Source organism: Aquila chrysaetos, chromosome 17 (assembly GCF_900496995.4).
Source record: "Aquila chrysaetos chrysaetos chromosome 17, bAquChr1.4, whole genome shotgun sequence".
In the NCBI taxonomy this organism is placed as follows: Eukaryota; Metazoa; Chordata; class Aves; order Accipitriformes; family Accipitridae; genus Aquila; species Aquila chrysaetos.
In genome coordinates, this window is record NC_044020.1 from 15,829,170 (window position 1) to 15,847,004 (window position 17,835).

The following is a 17,835-nucleotide window of genomic DNA, read 5'->3' on the forward strand; positions in this document are numbered from 1 at the left end:
TAGTAGTGAATTTGCCCTGAGTTATGGCATGAGGATGAAAGTCAAAATCAAACCTTCACCTAGGCAGGAATTGTACTTGTAATAAGGCAAAGAAAATGTTGGGCACAAACATCTGGATTCTGCAGTTAAAGTCTAAGTTGATGAAAGACTAGGAAAATGCAGGATGGGTGTCATGATGTGTAGTAGAAAAGGTGAGGTGGCTGAAGATTAGATCAAACTAAGAGGAGGATAAAAATCAGCAGCAGCTGTGAGATGAGACTTGCTGTCCTGCATAAATGGGAAAGTATATGTAATGGCATGGCTCTTAATATGAGGATTCAGACTCATTTCAATATTTATCTAATTATATGAAAAGATGGTTGCAAGAGATGTTGCTTGGGAACTGAAGTCTTGGTTGATTCCCAGAACAGGAAGGATTTTAGCCATACTGCTACATAGTAACCTATTTTAAAAGATACCGTTATCCTATGTAATGGTGTACCTTTTTGTTATTCAACTTGGTCTATCACTTGTTAAGCCAAAATATCAATAGTTGTGTTGGTACAGAAAGGATGTTGCCAGCTTCTTACGCCTTTCAGTCTGATGCAAGCCCTGGTATCTTCTGCTCTCTTCTCTTGGTGAAAAGGGTAAAATGCTGCCCCAGGGCTGTTTGCACAGTGATTTGCTCAGAACTTGAGATGAACAGAGCCACCGGAGGGGAAAGATCTCTCTGCTTAGTCTGGGGGTGAACAGAAATGAACTGAGCTACAGCAAGGGTCTCATTTGCATAACCTATGTAACCATAGTTATGGTGTTGGGAATCTCTGTAACTCACTCTGAAATAGTTACATTTGGGAAAAGAACTTAAAGGGGAAGGAAAAGGCTACTAACTAGTTGGAGGCTCTGCATGCCTGATAGTGAGAGCCATACATGTAGGCTTGCATAATGACGATTTTTTCTCCAATGAAGATTGCACATAACTTGAAAAAAATCTTATGGAAGATGGGAAGTTGCAGAGAGGTTTGTCCAAGGAAATTACAGAGGCAGGCTGAAGCCTTTCCAGTCTTTGCCACTGCTGGCATCCAAAGTCGTTGTAACTTTGCTAAGTGTTGGCAAGAAGCTAAGACTAAGTAACTATTTCCTAGAACCTGGAGACAGACCTGAATAAATTCCTTGACTTCAGTGGTGCAAGTATGTGATGTTCTGTTCATTGCTTGCCATAGTGGCTGGAGAAAGGGAGGCAACATTTTAAGGGTCACTTTCACAAAGGACCCAGTTACTAAACCTCTGCAAACATTTTTCTCTGCATAGGTGCAAGTATGGATATGAAGCACATGCTGTATTTCTCTTGATGATAGTGTGTTTCTTTCACACTTAATAAAGGTTTTCTAGTTTTATCCTCAATGAATGGTTGCAAGTATAAAGGTATTGGATGCTGACACTCAAGAAACATTTCAGTGATCCTAGGGATTTCTTGGGGGATCCTCAGATGCGTTTGTGCAGATGGTACTTTGTTTTAGAGATAATTCCTGTTTTTTAATCTGATTAGTGTGGCTTTTGACTTTTCTTGATTGTGGATTATACTTCAGATGCAAAGCAGTGTCATTTAGATAAGACATTGTTAAAAATACTACAGAACTGATGGCTTTGTGTTTAAAGTGGTTGCTGTTTCAAAAGAAGCACTAGCAAATATGCTCAACAGCAAACTTCTGAAAGAATTGTTCCTAATGAAATCAATTTTAGGGAAGGGAGTTGCAGGATATCCTGGAGTGATGTAGCGAGTGATAGGACAAACATCAGTAGGATGGCTAAAGCCTTGTTTCATTTCAGAAAATGGTGGTAAATAGCAAAAGTAGTATGAAGGGGAGGGGTTGGAAGATAAAGAAAAAGAGGCAAAACAGTAAAAAGAAAAACAAAGAAAGTGAGATAATTTATCCTTGCAGAAAGTACCTTATGTCATACTTTCACAAGAAATGCCGCCTTTTGTTGAAGAACTGTCAGGAATCGGGACACAGCAACAGACATAAGAAAAGAATCCCCCCAGCTGAGAAAAATGTTAAGCTTATTTTTCTATTAAAAAAAAAAAAAAAAAAAGGCATTTCCAGGGGTTTTCTCCCCTGCCTAGTGCCCACTGTAATGATGTCCTGGTTCACGTAGTGCCCACATCTAACTACTGGGATACACAGATTTCTGCTTCTATTTGTAACAGTCAAGAAGAGCAGCAGCACTGTAGCATGTTTATGAGTGTGTATTGTTTTGCCTCATTGAGGGACACTTCTCCCTGGGGATAGGAGTTCATTTATCTTCATGTTAGCTCCAGAGAAATTGTCTTGAGCAGAGAACAGTTAGTTGTAGTAAGCTGTGTATGTATGTGCCGTGTTTTGATGTAGTTCACTGACAACTAGTAACCGCACCTAATCAGTCAAACTCATTTCACCTAAGACTTAAAGTTTAACTCCAATTCTGATCTTTAAGGTAAACACATCACAAAGATACTTGGCTCCTAACTTTCTGTTTTTCAGTACATAAACCCTTTTCTTCTTTCTTATTTTTTTTGCTTATTTCCTCTTTAGGTACACTGCTTCTTTCTGTCACTGATATTTTGGTGTTCTGCACTTCTTTCAAAAAAAAAAAAAAAAAAAAAAAAAAAGCCACCAGTAGTACTTTATAAACTGTTATTGAGTATAACATGCAGTTATGCTGTCACTGCATTAACATATATTATGTAGCTGAACCCCTATCCTTACCTGTTACAGAGTTGTTCCTAACTGGGTATTCCTTACCAGTTTGCTACCTTAAGTTATACCTTTCAGATTAATTAGAAAACTGGAGTCACTTAGAGTTGTTAAAGATTCCTTGATAATTTTACAAGAACTGGAGTCTTGATGGTAGGAATTGTTTGTTATCTAGGTAATAGCTATTAACGAACAGGATTCTCAACTACAGGCTCCCTTTGACTACTTCTGTTTCCTCTGATGGACTGGGAAAAAGCAGGGAGAGAAATTGCTCCATGCCTCAAATTCTACCTCTGAGTTCAAGAAAGATATTTCTCAGCCCTTGAAACAGATCTTGTTTGTCTAGTCTCTGTTTTCAAATTTTTAAACTGTTGCAGGGTTGGCAATGTCCTCCTTTTATTTTGAAAGCTGCTAAAAATATTCTGAGTAGAAGCTGAAAATGCAACATGACATTCTCTTGATGCTGAAATGCTTCATGACCAAAAGCTTGTCTTCTTCCCATACTATTTTTGTTGTTTCTGGTGGGGCTATAGCGCACACATATTTGCACTAGAAAAGAGGGAAAGCAGGTGACAAGGATCATTCTTTATAGACTGGACCTAAAAAGACCAACAGAAGATGCTGTTTCTTATCTCTTCATCTGTCACTTACTTCTAAAGGGAAAATAAGGCTATTATATGTCTTTATGAATATTAATAAATGGGAGTGGCTGGTGGGATGCTATGCTGGTGGCCAAGGGGCAGTGCTGTGCTTCTGGAATATCTTCTCGCTAGTGCCAAAGTTGCCTGGATGTGACAGTTTTTCAGGGCACATTGCACTTATTTCATCTGACTGAACCAAAGATTTTCAGTTTAAGATCTTAGCCCATGCATGAGGTTTAGGAGTTATTTGGCTTCACTTTAGCCAAGGATTGTATATTTTTTTAATTTTTTTTTTAAACGATTAAGAGACATATAGATGAATACTTTAAATCTAAAAATAAGTGAGGAGTAAAGTATATTGTGTTACTTTCAGTATCAGGCCACGTAAAAGCTTTCTAAAAGTTTCTCTTCTGCTGGATGCATTATTCTTTGCATCCCTTAATAAAGAGATGTATGCAACACATGTTACATTAAATTATGGTTTTATCACATACAATGATTAAAGAGTATTGAACTGGGTTTGCATTACTGTACAAGTACTGTCCTATAAGAAAACTTATCATAAAGCCCCAACAACTCATTTCTGTTAGCAACAGTTTCTTTGTTATTGTCTACTGGACTGTCTTTCAGAATTGAGATTTCATGGAAGAAGTTGGAGGTACATAGTAGTTCCATACACAAAGATTGCTATTAGCATTACATTTTAGTTCTGTCTAAGTGTTGACTGTATAAAAGCAAGGGAAAAAAGGATGACTTTTGCAATTGCTTTGCCCAGGACATGACTGAATGAATCATGCTAGAGTAAAGTATATTACACCTAGGTTGATGATATGAAGTATAGCTGCTACATACCATTGTCAGAACTGTAGGGCAAAACAGAGGTGGTGTTTCACTAAATACAGCTGAGTGCATGAGTCTTGGCAATGCTTTCAACCTGGAGAAAGCATAAGCATGGTGGCTTTCAGTACCATGAGCAATGCTTGCACTCCTCTGAGCTCAGGAAACACTTGTTGCAACCTTGAGATTACTCTCCTGCAGGAGAATTTCAAGAGAAAAGTGTTCTGGGTAATTCCTTGGTGAAAGTAAACCACAGTTTTCTCTCTGAAGTTGCACAGCCGTGGGATATTTTATTGACAATCTCATATGACGCAAGATTTTTCTCCTGAAAGTCAGTTTTTATTACCAAATTGTGCTAAGTTGCTATATTTACAGTAATTACAGTGATTGATTTAACTAATATGTATATAATGGAAGTGCTAGAATTAAAGATGCCAGTGGAACCTTAATTTGGTTCTCTTTTGCATATGCACTATAATATAGTCTTTAATTATGTGAATATGTACTATTTTATTCATACAGCTGTATCTCTGCATGTATCCAGAATATTCTATGTTACTTACCTGTAGGTCCTCTACTTCTCTGAAGTATTGATATCACTTCTCTGTTTAAATTCTGGTACACAGTCAGACTTTGCTTGTACTCTAAGAATTTGCATACCCAGCAAGCATGCTATTTCTGTTTTTATTTCATGCTTTATATCTGTACTATGCGCTCTTTAGCTTCCAGCTGAAGTTGTACTATGTTCTGGGTATCTTCTTTTCTGGAGATGTGAAGGCCCAGATTTCGTAGTATAGAAAGCTTGTGGGCAGTACCAAGTTGTTGGTCAAGCAGGGTCATACCCACAATGCTATGCAGTGATGGGTTCAAACACATGCTACAGAGGTAAAAAGATGGAAACTGGACTTCTGGTGGTGCGTCATCCATTCTCTACCCAGAGATTAATTGGAAGGAGTTTTGTTACAGGACATCATCCCCAAATATTGTTGTTTAAGGTGTGATGGTGCTGTGGTTATGAGGATGAGGATATCAACTGTTGTATGATGCAGTGCCTGAGAGCCATGAGACTTTTGACAGACAGGACACGTGGCTAAGACATTGCTGTGATGGAGGGGTCCCTGAAAGCTCTGCTTGCCATCAGGGAAGGCTGTAGGGAATCATGACATTAACCTTCAAAGTTGTTGTCTGTATAGCTTGACTCACCCCTGCTAGATATTTTCTCCTGAAAAGGGTGGATATAAACCTCATAAAAATCTCATACTAGTTTTTGAACTCTTGTTCGTCTTTCCTCTAAATTTCTACCTCTCACAACTTGTTAAAATGATGAGGATGTGTTTGGGAAGATGCAAGAACTAGGCTGATGGTACTAGCACATCTCTTTTCCCCAGTATTCTCTCGTTCCCTCCAATTGAGCACCATGCACTCCTGTTGATACTGGGGATCCTGAAGCAGTTGTTTGTCACTTAATCTATTTGAACATATGTCGCCCTCCAACATGATGTTGGTGCACATGCTAGCTGTACTAGATTAAAAATGAGCACTTATCACTTCTGTGTTGCTTGAAAATCACAGTGTGACCATAAGATCTCATAGTTATCACATACATAGTGCATTTTAATCAAACCAACAATTAACTTGGATTGTCTGTGCAAGTTTGTTATCAGTAAGGCTTTTTTTTATCAGTATAAATCTCTGAATGGTGATTTTTATCACTGCAAATGTATTTTAAAAAAAGCAATTGAAGTAACAGATAGGAAACACATTGCACAAACCTATTAACACAATTAACTTCCAATATGCTTCAAATTCATTGAAAAGCTGAATTAACAGCACAGCTAATTTTTAACATGCCTGCACAAGATCTAAAATTTTAGATATAAAATATATCTAAAATACAGGCATAATTCTAAATTTGCAGAATAAGGAAGCCCTCTCTGAAGCTCTCAAAACTGTGGCTATCCCCTTCCAACTGCTCATGAAAGTTTCACAGCCTGGCAAACCTCCTTAGCCTTTTGGCCTGACTGGCCATAGAAAGGAAAAATTTGTGGCCAGAAATGACAGTTGGCTGCTGGTTTATTTTATTGTTATTATTTTTAAATAGTCTAAGCTGAGCTGTCTCTTGCCTTTCAATTCAAGCCTTTGCTGTTTGCACAGCACATCTACTTTAAAACCATAGACTTTTACTTAATTCTAGAATTCTTTTAATTGCTACTTTTAAGTCAGTGTCTCAATTCAGTGAAGCCTTATCCTCCGTTTGGTTTCACAGTTCCTGACAGATCCACAGAGCATGTGTACTGCCTGCTGACAAGAAACACCATCATCCCCAGGCTGTGATGCTGACAGTGCTGAAGCAAAAGCACAAGTATCATGTATTTAGAAACTCAGGAAAGCACACAATACATATGTGTCAAGAACAGCAGAATGAAACCAGAGAGCCTCTAATGTCCCTAAAGGCAAGGTCATGTGTTGTCACTGACGTTTACTACCCTAGTGAAAATCATATCTGCATTTCTACATAAAACTGCATGTTGGAAAAATGTTGAGATATCTTCCACCATGAACTGGCATCCTCCATTCTGTTTAACCTTAAAAAAGCCTTGCACAATATGCAAAATCAGTTCCACAGAACTAAAAAGCCCTCCTCTGGCTCATTATGTTGAGGAACCTGTGCAAGTTCTGCCACAGATGTAAGCCACAACAGGCAGCAGAAACTGCTGTACAAGGCAAATACCCAGAGTGTGTAATATTCTTTCCTCAAACTATATGCACAGGTCATCCTGTAGGAATTTAATTTAGATGGGGTATCCTATAGGTTGCATTGATAGAGGCTTTTAAGCTACCTCTAGCTAATGATGAGGTTATGCCCATTAGTCAAGTAGATTCTGAGCAGAAATCAGTGCGCAGTTGTAATGCAAGCTAGATATTTTGATTTTTTTTTTTTTTTTGGTAGATCATCTGTGTGTAGATGGTGGTCATGCAGTACTGTGTCAAAATACTTTTTTCCTCTAATAAACTCCAAGATCTTCTGCAGATAACCTTGGGGGAAATGCAAACTGTCACTGTCTTCCCAAGGAATGGCAAGACTTGCAAGACATACATAGCAATGAGCTTTAAAAGAGCAGTTTGCATCTCCACTCTATCAGTCTAACTGTTGAGATCTGCAGCTACTGGCTAGCCATGGCTGTGTATTCCTCCCAGCTCCTACAGTTCTCGTGCTGAGACCCTGTTGCTACAGCTCAAGACTAAGGTACACTTTCTTTGACATCAAAGGAAATACTTACATTAGGCTGAAGTTCTGCAGCTGTTCCTGGGCATAATATCTCTGCAGTACCATTCTCCAGTGCCAGCTGGTGCTTGTTTCATGAGCCCAGAAATGGCTCTGTGGGGAGAGGCTGTTCCAGAAAACTGTTGCTCTTGAAGCCACAATTCACTCCATGCCTTTCACAGTCACCAAAAGGGATCTGGACATGCAAGCAGAGACAAGCAGTGGTAGTTACCATGGCTGCTTGTACAAATCATTCAACCAGGAATGCTTCTTGGTGTCATAGGAGCTGGCCTTAAAGCTGTTGCTCTTTGGTGATAGTGTATCAGATAAAACCGGCATGTTAGCAACTGCCAGCACTGCCATAAGGCAGCGTGTGGCATTCATGCTGATCTGCTGAGTGTCTGAGAATCATATCATCTACTTCAAGGAATGGCAAGGAAGTTGATGAGGATCTGGGGATGTTGATCCCTAGATGCAAAAAGCAGTCGGTTCTCCTTAACTTCTGTTGTTATGTCTGTATGCCACCAACCCAGAAATGCCTTAGGCAGGCAGTAACGCAGAGCAGAGTAGGTTACCTGGTCACGTAGCTGTGCTTATACGTGAAAGAACATCCTCCTTCTCTCTTCCCCTTGTTCATGTCCTCTCATTATATGACTCTTAGTAAACACAGCTGTTAGTTTGGACAGGCCAGTTAGTACAAAGCAGTTACAGCAAAGACTTGTAGTAAATCTTCTTATATAGACAAGCGTTTGGATAAATAAATCAACCTCTTGTAACTTTTTCAGCCTGTGGTTTTCACAGTTCCTTGCAATGACATTATTCACGGGTATGAAGGCTCTCATTCACTAGACTTAGCCCTCTGAAGTGATCATTTACATGCACTGGCTTATTTCTGTGTATTTTGAGCTCTGCTCTGACACCGATTCTTGCTGTTTCCTTAGGCAATAGCATAGATAGGTTTCTCTGTAATTTACTTAGGACCTGGAAAACTGACACTGGCTATGTGATAGCAAATAAGATGTTTACTGTCACTGAATTTCTCCTGTATACTGGAAATTTGAAATTCTTGAAATACTGAAAAATATTTAAGCTCTTGTTCCTCTCAGTATTGACCTGATGGGGTCAACACTCCCCAGAGCTGTGTGGTGAACAGCAGAGCCACTCTCAAGCACAGACTAAGCAGACAATTTAGGGCAGCAAAATAGCCATGGTTGTCCTGTGGATTTTGGCATATTCTAGGGCACCAGGAGGCCAGGCTGCTGCATCTGCTAAACTAGTGAAGAGCCTGTAAGATGGCAGCTTTGACTGGGAGGGTTCATAGTAAAAATATTTGTCCTTTTCTACAAGAGACCAGAGTCTCTGGAATTGTTCTATCAGCCTCCATCATTACATCTCTTCTCAACCTAGAAGAGTTGGTCTGACCCACTTACCTTGTTTATGCTGCTGAGGACCCACTTGTGAACTCCGTTAGGAAGCATGAACATAATTACTGTACAAACCTTGCTTCCTTTCCTCCTCCTCTTTTTCTCCTTTCCTCACCCCCCACCCCTTTTGCTTCAGCCAGTTTTGCTGTCAGCTAGATGCAAGGACTGACTGAGTTTTGGCTCCTGCTCCTCATTTTCTACTTCATTCATAGTACAACATCAGGGCAGAATCTTGTCTAGTGCTTAAAGTTTATACTGTTTCTTGGATGTGTAAAGGGATGCTGCGTGTGATCATTCCCTGTGCTTGAAAACCAAATGGTACTGATGAGTGGAGGGACTTAGGGAATTATAATTGGGAACCTGGTTGCCAAGTTCAGAATAAAATTGTGGGTGGAAAATTCCACTCAGATGCTGTCTGGTACCTATAATAGTTTTCTTTCACATGGGCTTCAACAACACAGTACATGATCACAATGATCCTTGTTGTTTAAAAAAAAAAAAGTATATTTCTATATGCTAAAAATCATATCTAAAATGTTGTAGAAAAAGTTATCTTGCCCCCTACTCAATACATATTTTTATATGTCAATAAATAAAATTTTAAGTGGAAAATAATCAGTAAAATGTTTGCAATTTTGTAATAAAATGAGGACAATGACATCTTATGGTTCTATGTAAGAATTAGTTCCAAAGGTAGATGTCCCTTAACATAAAGCTACTTTTTCTTTTTGGGTGATATGATTTAACATGAACTGGCAGCTGTAACAACAATAGTACATCTTGTACTGCCAGCTTTAATAGAGACTGCATGGATAACTTAAGGCCAAGTCAAAAAAGTTTTTATAATAGTTAAGTTCCAAACTAATTCCTCACTCATTCCCATAACCTAACCTGAATATCAATATTGTTTTATTTTGTACTAAACTTTTTTCAGTTTTCGAGGAATGTATTTTCTTTAAAAGATGCAGGCAACCCCATTTTTCCCCCATCTCCCCATACACAAAAATAGCATATCTGTACTCGAACCAATAAAGAATGCGCTGTAGATAAATTCATACTGTACCAATAGAGTGTAAGGATTCCATTAATGCTTTAGTGATATCATCAAGGAAGAAAAAGGCAAAATGGATCCACGGCTTTTACTCTGCTGGGTCTGTAATGAAGCAGTGTTGTAGCAGCTGCTGTCTCTTTTTTTTTTTTTTTTTTTTCCTGTAGGCATCAGTTAGTGTATTGTGAAAGTTTAAAAAAAAAAAAAAAAAAAAAAAGATTCCTGACATTGCCTTCTTTTTCTGTCTCTATTTTTTTTTTTTTTTTTAAAGAACAGTCAGCTTCCTTTTGTTACTGCTGTGATGTACTTTTCCCTACTAACTCTAAGACGGAGCCCGAAATGCAATATGGAAATTACTAATATGACAGAGAAATATGAGCTTTATACTGTAGAAAAAGTGGCTGTAGCAATATATCAGAGAAATTATTGAATGTTATCGGTCATGGCACAATTTATTATTTTACCAGTGTGCTGTGAAAAGTTGCTCAGCCAACTCGAAGCTTTCCTACTATATTAGCGCTGTCTGGGAGTTTAACTGGTAGCACTTCGCTAAAGGCAAGCACAGTAATTATTTGTACATTAGCCCTTTGGATTCCTCCCTCCCCACCCCAACCCATCATTTTAACATACTGTACGTGCAGTAATTTGATTTACTATTTTTATTTTGGACTTTGTACGGTAAGGCTTTCACAGAGGAAAGATGGCTGAAAGATATAAAGGAGGGCTGAGAATTTGGAAACTGTCTGCTCTGCACTTTGTGTATGCTCCCTGCCAAACTCACGTGTAACTCTCATTAATGCTAATGGGATTTAATACATGCTGCAAGAGGAAAATATCCTCATTTATTTTGCAATGAATCGAGTGGTAGCAAAAGTGCTGTATTGACAACACTGGAGCCCTCTATTTATCCACAGAGCAGGCAGTGTCAGAATAAGTTTTCTCTTACAACCTGGTGTCTCAATCCTCTCCTGGAGGGACCTTTGAAGGACAGCACAGCCACTGGCACCTCTGCCACTCCTGCCTGCACAGACACCGGTTTTGCCATACAGACACCTGTACAGTAGCAGCCCAGCCGAGGTTCCCCACGCTTCGCTCACGACACACAACAGTTTGGAGATGCTAAGCTTAGGCTTGGTTTGAATGAGTGCTAGAAGGAGGAACAGTACAAATGAGCTATTTCAAATCGCAGAAATGTCCCATCCTCACAGTTCTGTGTGTAAATTCTTCAGAACAACATACCTGTGAGTGGAAAACTTCTCCCAGGATTTACTGGCTTAGACGTAAAATGTTAGGTTGACTTTTAAGTAGGGGGTTGCTTAAATAAGTCTTTTAAAATTGCTGTTGCTTCCAAGCAATGTCACCAGGAGGAGGTGATGTAGTGATGAGTTTAGTGGCACATATGTGTTATACATGGACTTCATTTTTCAGTATTATTCAATAATAATGATAACTTTGTAAGATGTCTTCTGATATATGTTCTTGTGTGTTTACTGGTCAGAAAAAGCCATTCTGTTGAAACTCAAACTTCTCACAGGAATATGTTAAGTTAAAAACATATTTTGGAAAAAAGTAAGGGGGAATTTCTTTATTAGGATCAACGCAATATTGTTTTCTTTTGATTGTGAGACAATTAGGCATAATTATATGTGATTTAACACACTGAAAGTCATACTTCAGTGAAATTTTTGGATTCTATCAGAGGGAAAAATTTGAGTTTACTTGCTTCTTTATGGAAAACTGGTTTAATTATCTGTTTATTTTCAATATTATCCTGACTCAGCTAATTTTGATTGATGAAGTTATTTCCATTAAATAGACAAGGATGCTCACCTGAACTTCCGAAAAAACCTGTCCCCCACACAACAATTAGACAGAGTTACACTATACTGGGGTTTTTTTTTGTTTGTTTGTTTGTTTTTCCCACCCCTGCTCCCTATCAGCAGGGCTCTGGATGGTGTCTCTTTCTACCTGGCTGGCCTTAGACATCTTTCTACAGCATCTCTGGTGCTATCTATATAAAACACACTTCACCATGTGCAGCTGGACTGACTGTCTTCCAAATGGTAGCAATGTTAATCGTTTTACAGAAACTTGCTATGCAATGGTTATAACGGAGAGTTTCAAGATTAAGTATCGCTGCTTTTTCTCCTTTGGCCTAGAAGAGAAGGCCTTTAACAGAGGGCATCTTGCTGGGGAAGGAGGAGTCAGAGCATGCATAATACCATCAAGCTTGCTGAAAGTCAAGCTTATTGCTGATGTAGCATACTTTGGCTTGACTGAGTTTTTTAAACATTGTGGACTTCAAAACTTAATTTGAGTTCTTATTGAATGTGTCTCCAGGGAGACATAGCTTGTCCCACCTCTCTGTCTCCTGCAATGAAAATCTCTAGTTCCTCAGGCTTTCATAACCCTGGATGGTAGTTACCCTCCCAAGAGCAGCGTAAGGTTTGAACAAATTTCTCTTTCTTCTTTCCAAGCTTCCTCCTATTTTTCCTTCTCCATCCCCTTGGACAACAGCAGATGCCAATGTTTCTATGCAAAGAGGTGCAGAGCCCTATGAGTGCTTGCTCCTCCATTCTTTGCACTACCCCACTGTTTGCAAATCTTGCTGCTGCTTCCTCCTGAGTCCCCTGGCAATTCCCTCTCTGTTTCAATTTTCCAGACTTAAAACATTTGTTTACTGCATTGTCTTTCTTCTTGGACCCTCTTAAACCTGCATCGTCCCCTTCTAATTCATTCAAAATGCAGTGGCTAAATGCAACTTCCCAGCCTGCTAACTATCACGGTCATTGGATCATGACTGACTTTCAAGTCACTGCACAAGCTGCTTCTCTCATATTATAATTCACATATTATACTGCTTAGCCTCACCTTAAGGTTTTGACTATCCTGTTCTTCCTTTATCTCCTTTGTTCTTTCAGTAATGCCACCTTGTTTTCTCATTTAAATCCACCTATCATTGGATTGTATGTGATTTTTATATATATATTTTTTTTTAAACCTTACGCTGGTGCCTATCTATGGAAAAAATCTCTGAGTACTATAATCTCCTTCTAACAGATGTATGCTCTTTTCACCTTCAAGTGCTTAGTGTAAAATGGACCTTACAGAACAAAAAGCTTGAGTTATTATATTGTTCAAGCTGTCGTCTCAAAAGTGGACTGAAGTAAACAAAAAATAAAAATGGAATCAGCTGGAAGTTAACACCATCCTTGGGGTCTCTGAAGGCATCTTGTAAAACCTAAACCAGATACTAAGTAAATAATGGTTTAATCAGTCTTTCTTTTGTTTTGTGTGATACCAAAGAAATGGTTGATGCTTAGGTAGTAGATAAAAAGTATTGGAAAAAGAAAACAGTAATATAAAGCTAAGATGTGTTTTGAAAGTAGGATACTAGTCTTTCCTTCGTGTTTTCTTCTGTAATGTTGCAGTTACTTGTTATTTGGGTCATTAAATCAACCTGCACATGCCAGGAGGGGGACCTCACTCTGAAGCTTATGTCTTTTATTTTTTTTTGAGGGCCATCTCACTTTGTAGTTGCACTGGATCTTTGCTGATACTACAGATGATTACCTGCTGAGCTCCATTTCTAATCTATAATTCAACAACAGCAACAAAAAAATTTTGCACTTTTGTTTGGGAAAACATGTGGTTGGCTTTTACAGGTTTAGGCTGGTCACCATTGCCAGACCAGCTGGCTACATGCCTTCCCATAAAAAAATAAACTGGTCTGCTTCTCTATGAACAAAATTCAGACATGTAGAGTGTGAGGCTTGTTTGCCAGCCTTTTTAACTCAGCTAAACAGTTCACTTCTATTCTACAATTCGTTTAATTAATGTTCATCTCATTAGTAGGGATCTATCTTAGCCATCTACCATTATACAGTAAATTGCTTTAATGAATTCTGTGATTCTCTCAAAATTCCCAATCAGATGAGAGGGCCTGTTAATGTAATAAGTCAAGAAAGTACAGCTTTGGAGATTCATTAAATTTTATTTCTTATGAATTGTCTCTGGAAAAACTCTGAAAGAAACACAATTCTAAAAAGGGGCCATTAGTAGATCTGCTTGTTATAGATGACCAGAAAGTACGAAGTTTAGTTTGGCTTTGAACTTCATTAGCACACTGTTGGGTTTTTTGTTGTTGTTGGTTTTGTTTTTTTTTTTTTAATTTTTATTTTATTTTATTTAATGTCTTGTAGGAATGAGGGTCTACTGCAAAGTGTTATGGTCAAATTCCCTTTAAAATAGGCTGTCAGTGTCTGAATTTCTTCTTTGGCTTAACTCAAATGACAGAAGAACAAGGTGCCTTCTAAGAAAAGTCCACACAAAATGTCTCCTGAATTCAGTTGAAATGTGAGTTTACCTGCACTGTGTACTTGAAAGGATTGGACAATGTGACAAAAAAAGAATGCAGGATTGATAATTTTCCACTTAATTATTTTTCCTGACCCTTTCCCTCTTCCCCTTCTAACTAACACTCCTCCAGTTGAGTTAGTATTCAACCTAATCAGAAAATCATGTGGAAAGGAATTAGAGCACTAATTAGAATAGAATAGAATATTTCAGTTGGAAAGGACCTACAATGATCATCTAGTCCAACTGCCTGACCATTTGAGGGTTGACCAAAAGTTAAAGCAAATTATTAAGGGCATTGTCTAAATGCCACTGACAGGCTTGAGGCATCAACCACCTCTCTAGGAAGCCTGTTCTAGTGTTGACCGCCCTCTTAGCAAATAAATGCTTCGTAATGTCAAGTCTAAACCTCCCCTGGCACAGCTTTGAACAATTCCCACACGTCCTATCAGAGGATACCAGGGAGAAGAGATCAGCACCTCCCTCTCCACATCCCCTCCTCAGGGGGATGGAAGCTGTTCTCAAGCTGTTTGAGAATAAAACCAGAATAAAGAAAATTATTAATATAATCTCTCTTTCTTCATTCTGTGTTGCAGGGAATGAAAGAAATGCTTGAATTAAAGATATCTGTTCTACTTTTTCACTTATTTTCCTTTATAGTCTTTACAGAAAAGGTAGGCTTATGCCCCTAACCTCTATCGGAGTGGAGGTTAGGGCTGATGCTGCACTACATAAGTAACAACTGTGACATAAAATGCACTATCTGATTGTCAGCCATTGCTTTAGCCACAGCCTCCACCTGATTGAGACCTCTAAATCTTAGAGGTGTCTTCTGCTACATAGAGTGAGCTGTTACCAGTCTCTGCCCAATTTTCTGTGCCTAGAAAAGTGTCTTTTTTTTGTTTGGTTGGTTTTTTTTACATTATATAGTTTGTCCAGTTTATGCTGCCCCCCAAACTCTGCTGTCAATTAATGCTATGCTCAGATACATGCAGTTTAATTGTCAGACAACTTGAGAACACCCTTTTGTTTACAGGCTTAAGTGTCTAGATACTTCTTATTATGTCTTATTGTCTAGATACTTTTGAATATGGAAATATCCTGCAGTCATATTCAACCAGTAGTAGTTTATAAGTCTTTATATTGATAGTTATAAAGATACTGAAACAAATATAGTATGCTTTACATTAATATGCACAAAACGACATGGTGCCCCTTCCCTGAGGGAAGAGTGTCCAATACAGAAAAGCTCACAAGCTTCTACAATGATTGCTACATAGTGCCATTTGGAACAGTAGCAATTGAGTTAATTAATAAAGTATTTTTATGCCACCAGAAAAATGGGCAGTTCTACTTTTCCTCTTCTTCCTCTTTGTCCCTTTGTCCTCCTCAAAGACCAGAAGCCAACTCATTCTCTGGAAAGCGACTGTGTAAAAGTAACATCATCCAGCTCAAAATACTGGCTTTCTGCGTGTGTGCAGAGACACACAGCTGCTACACTGTACAAAACAAAGTCTTCAGTGCTTTTCTGCTCTTGTCAGCACCGCAGAGCTAATACAGAGGCAGAGTGAAATAGGAGGGTGCTCTTGTGCGGCATCAATAAAAATGTTTATTTGGCCACAGTCTAGTTACTAGCGCGCAGCTCTGGGAACTGCGAGCGTTGCCCAGGTGTTGGCGTAGGCAGCCCTTGCAAATGAGGTGTGTGGTGGAAAAGAAACCGCTCTTTGACTCCCAGCTCCCAGGCTGCCTTTCTAGGGCTCGGGAACATTTAGGCTGCACCTCACCAAGAAGAGAAAAGCATGGGGTCTCCTCTGTCCCTTTTTCAAAGCCGAAGTATAGTTAGTTTACCAGGAAAAAGAGGAAATGTTTTACAGACAAATTCTCCATAAGCACAGCTCTGTTTTCCTACCGGAGTCAAGGATGTATGAGTCTGCATGGATTACATGTATTTTTTTTAGACACCAGGTTTCTTGTGTAGGGAAGTACCGGGGTAAGTCAAACAATTAAACTTTTTTCCTGTCCTCTCCCTCTCTCCCTAGTAACTCTCCTTTTCTTTAAGCTCTTTGATAGTCCCCATTCATGGGGCAGTAGAATGATGTTCCCATAATTTCCCTTCAGCAGCAGGAGACACACTGCTGTATATTATGCCCTTTAGCTAAAAGAAAAATGGATTCTGTCATGTATACATTTATATCTCATCTATTTTTTTTTTTTTTTTTTAAGGAAATTTTTAACTCTTCTAAAGCTGATGTAGGAAATAATAAACTACTGACATACATGACATGATTCTCCTATCTTGGGAAGACTGTCCATCTTGAGAAACAAGAAATTCAAAAGCAAAGCTAGACCATGATTGGAGGTCTAGGTAGTTTTTTTGGGTTTTTTTCTTTTTTTTTTTCAAGCAAGCTCAGTTACATTTGTGAGTAGATTTTTCTTAAAAAAAAAATATATATTTGGAGAACTGAATGCAACATATGTCAAGTGCTTAGAGTATCTTACTTTCTGAATCCTGAAATTTGAAAAAAACATTTCTTCACAAACAGCCAAATTTTAATCCACGTGATATTAAAAGGTCTATTATCTTGAGATAGCTGTGTGTTCCCTCTAGGAGCAGGAGAGCCTTTTGGTTAATTCACTGGGCTAATCAGGCCATCTGGCTTCTGTTCCTGGACTGTCCTGTGTGATGTTGGCCATCTCAATTAAAGTCTGTTTCCTCAGTTTTCAATGTGAAAATAAAAAATATAAAAGACAATGCTTGGTGCACATACAGTTTGTAGCACTGAACATCCCCTAAGTTCTGTAGAAAAACAAATGCAGGCTGTATTACAGTGTTCCCATCCCAGAAAGTGGTCCAAAAACTTGTATTAAAGGTTTTCCGTATAAAAGTGCATTTCAAGTCAAAGCAATCATTATTGATGGGATGTTGGGCATTGACCAACTTCCCACATAAAAAAGGAAGCAAAAGTAAATAAAATACTCAGAATGAAAAATTTCTCACTTTCTTCAGTTACATTATAAAATATATAAAAATCAAATACTTTGAGCCAAAAAACACTGAATATTTTTTTTTTTTTGCAAATGAAACTGAATACTTATTAGGTGTCATGACTTTTAGCTCAGATTTAATTGAGATAAATTTAAAAATCCATTTTGAGGAGGTAAAAAAGATGGTCTCTGATCAAGCGCCCTGTTCTATAACTTTTTTTCAAAACTGTTTTTCTCATACTGACTTTGTCAGCATAAGAGACCTGTAGCTCTGTATTTACAAAGGTTGTTTTCCTGAGAATATTTGCTGTTCTTGAGCCCTGTTCCTGATTGAAAACCACTGTTAAAGATTGTTACTACCAGATCAGGAATTTTGATATTCCTGTTTTGTTGTTTTCCTTAGGCGTAGATATCAATGATCCTGCTTTTTGTTATATGAAGGCAATGGGGTCATTATCAGTTCCCTCTGACTTAAAAACTTTATTTCTAAGCATTCTGCAGTTAATTCCCCAGTCATTATCTTAACTGAAAACTGAGACAAACATATATGCTTTCTTTTTTGTCT